Below are 6,312 nucleotides of genomic sequence, written 5' to 3' on the forward strand. Positions count from 1 at the left end.
TATATATATATATATATATATATATTTTACACTTACCCGAGAGGCACAAAGTGCTCTTTGCTCAATGAACCCCTAGCAACTTCTGGAGGAGCCCTGGTTGGGGAACATAGGTATGAATGACAAATGGGGGGTAAAGGTATAGTACACCATGTCTTCATTCCAGCAGGACAAGATACTAATTACAGTTCATTCAATCATATATTAACAATTAACTAATATAAAGAACAGTCCAGTAAGTGCAGAATGAATGGCTTTCAGTTTCACAAATTGGTATTTTGTAACATTTCAAGTAGGATTACTCCGAACCTGGTAAAAACGAAGTAGTTAGACCCAGGCAGAGTTTGTATTCCTCGGAGGTAACATATTGATGCCAGTAGAACCAGATAAACTTTTGTCTCCTGAAATGTAGGGAGGAGGTAAGGTCCTCTGTAAACATGATCTTATCACTTTTGGAAACCACTGATGGATTGAGGAGGCACTCCAGGAGGTCTCCATAAGACTGGCATACTCATCTGGCTGCCACCACCAAATATTTGGCAACAGTATGCTTTAAGAGGGAATACGTTGTGATGCAGTAAGAAAAAGGCCAGATCAGCTAGTATGGTAAAACTTGGGAATTTCTGACATATGTCCTTAACGTGTTCACAGATTGGTCTTGAGCAGAAAACATGTAACATACCTACGATGTTACATGTTGAAGAAAAATACTGTCACAGATTCCAGCAGATCTAAAAGATCTGTGCTCCCATTAGATCCTCTTACCTTGCCTTTCTCTCTCTTGTTCATGAATCTCCAGGTTCTCAGCTGGTGTCTCCTACCTGCCCTGGATCATGTGACTCCTCACAAACTTCTTGTCTCAAAGAACTAATATCTTCCACAGACACACTCCATCTGTTGGTGGAGGTAGAAACATCATCTAAAGTATGTTGGCTGTAACACTCCCTCTGGTGGTAGGTATCAGTATCTACCAGCTTTGTGATTTACCCAGTCACATGATCTTCATTTTATGAAGGAAATTACATGCAATTGGAAGATGACTGAGCAAAGAGATTCCAGTTTCTGTGTGCCATGCTTCAATGTGTGTTCCAAGTTTCTGACCAAAGCTATTCTGGTTGTTCTTGACTATGACTTGACTTCAAATATTGTGAGTGGGCAATGAAAAAACTCTCCTGGTCGAAGGGAGCAGGGAGCGTAGAAAATGAGAAAGCTGCCTGGTATGGAAATGCGGTGTCACAGGACATAAACTCTTCTAAAGATCTGCCCTTTATGAGAAAGTGTATGGCTCTAGGTTGCCTGATTCTATTAACCTCCTGGGCAGTTCATTTCTGTCCGGATTTTTATGTCTAAAAGTGGTACATTGTTTTTCATGGAAATTTATTTTACAGTATATTATAATAGTATGAGTATAATAAAATTTGAAACACAAAATCATGTCAAATAATAAATTAAATACTTAAAAAAAAAAAAAAAATAATATACTCAAACTATTATATTATACTATAAAATAAATGTTCATGAAAGCCAATGTACTGCTTTTACACATATAAATCTACCGTATTGCATTCAATACAGATATTTTGTATTGAATGCAATACAAATAGATTTGATTTTCCCGCCCCGCCCTGAACAGAACGCCCTCACGCACCGACGTCACTGGGAACTTCCCGGTGATTCATTGAGTGCGGAGGAAGCCGGCCGGAGGAAGAAATAAGACGGACATCGCAGAGAAGGATGCCAGTGGACAGGTAAGCGCTTTATTTACTATATTTTCCCATAGGCTTACCTACCCTGAGCACATTCGGGATTACCACTGGGGAGGTTAAGTGCCGGAAGTCCAACTGCCCCAAGTGGAGATAGTAGCCATGGTAAGGAACTCAAAGGGGGTTCCTAAGAGGCCTACTTAAGTCTGGCCCGCTGTTAAGTCCCCCATGCCGACACCGTCTGCAACTCTTACCAAGTGAGACATAGCAAAGTGGGGATCCCAAATTTTGAGCTGTAATATGCAAACAGTTTTGGATAAGAATGGTGATTGTCAGGCAATTCTAGGTTTCTTGGTATGCCAGATAAACCTGAAAACTATAAAATTCAGGGACTTATAAAAAACCTGCAGGATCCTAATAGGTGGTGCGTGCAGAAGGTACAGTAACCTGGCTACTATGTTCATTTTGATTTATTAAGTGTTATGTTTTTATTATTTATGAGGGAATACATGCAAATAAATCTGTTTTAAAAGGGAAAAGCATGGTTTGTAGAAAAATGCAAAACAAAAAACGGCATTAAAAATAAAATATATAAAAAAAGCTTTTTGTTTTGAAGATTGCCAGAAGAGTTGGCATGTGCCCTGGATCATGCAGCACAGTCCCAGGATTTAGGACACTGTGCATAGTGGCAGCAGGTACACTGAGATACCTGCACTCAGCAAAAGTAAGTTACACTAATAAAAGGGTTCATGCTGCTGTCAATGACATGAAGTGGGTGTTTTTTGTTCCCTTCCAATGACGGTGTGCATTTTGCTCCCATAGACATCACTGATGGGTGCATTTTGCTCCAACTGACACCTTTGATTGACTATAATTGCTACCAATAATGGGATGAATTTTTATCTCATTGGCATTGTTTAAAAGGTTTAAAGCAGGACTATGTTTCTAAAGAAATGGCAAGCTGCCAGCTTCCTTTCTGCAATAAAATAAACTTACCTACTTGTTTGCAGTCTTTTTTGTAATGTACAGTGAGCTGAACATGAGCAACTAAATATGTATGTGTGACAGATACATGAAACACCTGATAAGTTTTCTACTGGTAGTATTTCTCTTCTAGAATGTTGAACTTTTTATGATACAAGTTAAGATGTAGTACTAGAGAGTAAGAAGTGTTATACATAATTTAGACCAGTGGTACAGGTCATTGGTTTACTACATGGTCACAGCATCGCAACTGCACCCACTTAGGTAGGAGCAGTTGTGAACCACTGTTGCACTTTTTGCACACATTTTGGGATTTCTGGATGTGGTATGCTGTTTTTGGATGTGTATTTTCTTTTCTTCTTCTGGAGGAAGAACTGCACCACAAACAAGACTTGCAAATACATGAACACAAGTTCAGACCAAGCATCTGAAAGTAAGCTCAATAGGTGTCTTGCCTGCAGGAGATTAAAGTCACATTTCTGGATTCCTTGAAAGGAAACATGTTAATATGGAAATACAGGAGCTACCAGATCTATAGCTTGTCCTTTCAGTAATAACAAACCCTTACTTCTGCCCTGGTTGGTTACTTTTAAACCTGTGACTGTGCTGCCGTTGTCTTGATGGGTAGGAGGAGTGGTCATTTTGGGGAGATCTTCCATTGCAAGTGCTATTCCAACGTACCAATAGGCTCATAAAGTAGAATTTACTATAAAATTACAAACAAATAGATTAAGCTGTTATAGCAGAAACAGGAAATCCCCATTCAAATTGCCAGGGCCGGATCACCTTTACAACTGATTATTTCCTACTCTTGCAAACTTTTAAAAATAGAGTTGAATTTCTATTAGTGACACGGTGACACTAATGTCACAATGCATCTTCTAAATTAATATCCTGGATTATAAAGTAAAGCATACAAGCCAGTGAACTGGAGAATTTGTCTATGTAAAGTACATTTTAAGCAGGTCAGACCCAACGTTAGCGACGTGAGATTTATGTGCTGCTTCAGATAGCAGTTTAAGGCTTACTGCTCTGATGACCACGGACTATTGCAGATAGAGCACTTCTCTGCAGAATAACATTGGTTTTTCCTAATGCTTTTCGGTATATCAGGTACTGAAGAGAACACACTGTACGCTTTTATAATTGCTGAAAAATAGATCTACAAGCATTGTAATTATTCTATCCTATTGTCCTCTGAAGATCCATTAATATGAATAATTTAATTAACCTTGAATTGTGTAGAATTTATTTTTTTTAGAAAGAATATGAATCTCATAAATATGCATTCTTACAAAAGTTGAAAGTAAATCTCCATCAAGCAGCAAATGTATCAAGTTAGTGATTAGGCCTCAGATGTAAATTAGCACTATATAGCCCTTTCCATATCGTATCTTACAGAACTCCCCTTTCCTACCATTGTGCTGGGCTCCTGCATCAACTGGTATTTTACGTGGGCCATCAAACTGCCCCAATGTAAGAAGCATTTTTTCTAGTTTGCTGGAAAATTTGGTTATGTACCCATCCCTTCTTTTTAAGTGCTGTACAGATGTCAGATGGACTTCAGAGGATTGTCAATGGAAAGGATTTTTTGTGATTCTTTCCAGTGACAGATGAATTAAAGAACACTGTACACACAGCTCGGTTCTCTTCAATGGAGAGAGAAGGGCAAGCAAGTTACACCCTGCTGTGCTCTATTCCATAGAAAAGTACAGCAGGTATTCACTACCAGTCATTCAGTAATCTGCTGTGGCAGAATAATGAACTACGTTAGAGGACTGCTGTATGCATGTTGACTATTATCCAAGATAAGAACTAGGAAAGCAAATTGGTGGCCGGTCAAATTCAACATAAACATTGATGATGAGACACAATAAAAGAATAATACATAAAAACACCTAGTGTTCCCTACAGTGCCCCTACCCCCCATTCACCAACCAACTTACCACAACCTGTGATAGATATCTTTTTGTAATATTTATGTAAAGCCATAAGAAAAATAAGAAGTTTATTGTGAAATAAGGTGTATAAAGAAACAGTGTAGTAGGCTTTATCATTTTAATAAAAAAAAAACTTTCAGACAATATAGTTTTGTCTGTTGGACCTTTTTATGCCTTTGAAAAAGTTGAACCGGTAAACATGAGGTTGGAAAATCCCACTGCAAGGACTTGTTTTTAAAAACTCTGAATATAGTGGTACATGGCAACTAAGAGAACATGGTGGTATTGTCTGTTATTTATGACTTTATGTATGGGGGTAAGTGCTAAGAAAAGCATTATTTAGATCCAAGAGAATGGACACTGTGCTTCTAAACACTGCCATTACTACGCAAGCCATAGCAAGCAAAGCTGTTGACATGTCTGAAATGTCATTAGGGGAAGTGGGGGGTCTGGTTTATACTTGAAATTACATTTTTAACTTGTGCTTACCAAGGAAAAACTTTTCAGTTTTGCATAAAGCAGAAAAGGGTTAAACCTTTTTTTTGTAATATTATATTGTCAATCTTGCCCTTTACATTTTATTGTGCTGTATTGCAGGCTGGCATTGGGACATATAGGATTGTAAATAACTGTTTGCAACTTACAAATATTGTGTACCTGTCCACCTATCTACAAAGTCTTACCTGTCATTCTTTTTAGTTTCCTGTTAACATATTAAGGTTTTTATAATTGCTCATCATCTTTTTACTGGGGCCATTAGGACCTTTTTAATGTTTACTTGGGGACACATCTGATAAAGAGCTTGCATTGTGCGTTCCGAATGGAACCCAGATGCAACTTTGGAGTGTGTTGCGCTCCCAAAAATAGTACAGGTATGATTTCAGGTACAATGTTGAGCGCTGGGCAGCTCATTTAATGAATGCAATGCCTTAAAAGTTAACTTTAGCTAATGTGTAAATATAATGCAGAGATGTTTGCTAATATAGTATGGAAGGCTTTGTTCTTCCCACAGGTGTCACATCTGATAGAGACTCCCAATGGGTGAATTTCAGAGATAAAACTAAATATCTGTAGTTTATGCACATTTGGCAAAATAAACAAAAATGTAGTCCCCCTCTTTGATTTTATACACTAATAAAATTTGCCTTTATCAGTTTGGGGTTTTGTTGGGTTTTAAAGTCCAACTCAAAAGTCACAGTATGGACTTCACTGCAAATGATAATATCTTGTTTTATCTAGGTGGTTAAGTATTTGGAGTAAAACTTCACTATTAGCACATTCTGGTGCTCTTCTTTTTGCTTCACAAGACCAGTCCCATGCAACAATGCCAGAAGCTTTGATGCCCCACAGGTCTGACTGCTGATATCATCCCCTGGGGTGCCAATCTATAAGTCTTGCAGAGTACATGAGGGCCAGAGCATTGGGCAGCAGTGAAAGCAAGGAATCTGGTCTTCCTCCAAAATCATTATTCCCTAGATGGAACAAGCTATTAACAGGAGTCTGAGATCAGCTTTAAGTTTCCTTTAATCTTTCAACAAGGTCATTTTTTCACACCAATATGAAAACTGCCAGCGACCCCATTTTAGTTTTCCCTTTTTCCCAAAATAACAATAGAGCAGGTTGAACTTTTTTTATATTTTCATTAAATTCAAGTTTATACACAAATATCTAACACATTCTGACTCAAA

Source organism: Pyxicephalus adspersus, chromosome 12 (assembly GCF_032062135.1).
Source record: "Pyxicephalus adspersus chromosome 12, UCB_Pads_2.0, whole genome shotgun sequence".
NCBI lineage: Eukaryota > Metazoa > Chordata > Amphibia > Anura > Pyxicephalidae > Pyxicephalus > Pyxicephalus adspersus.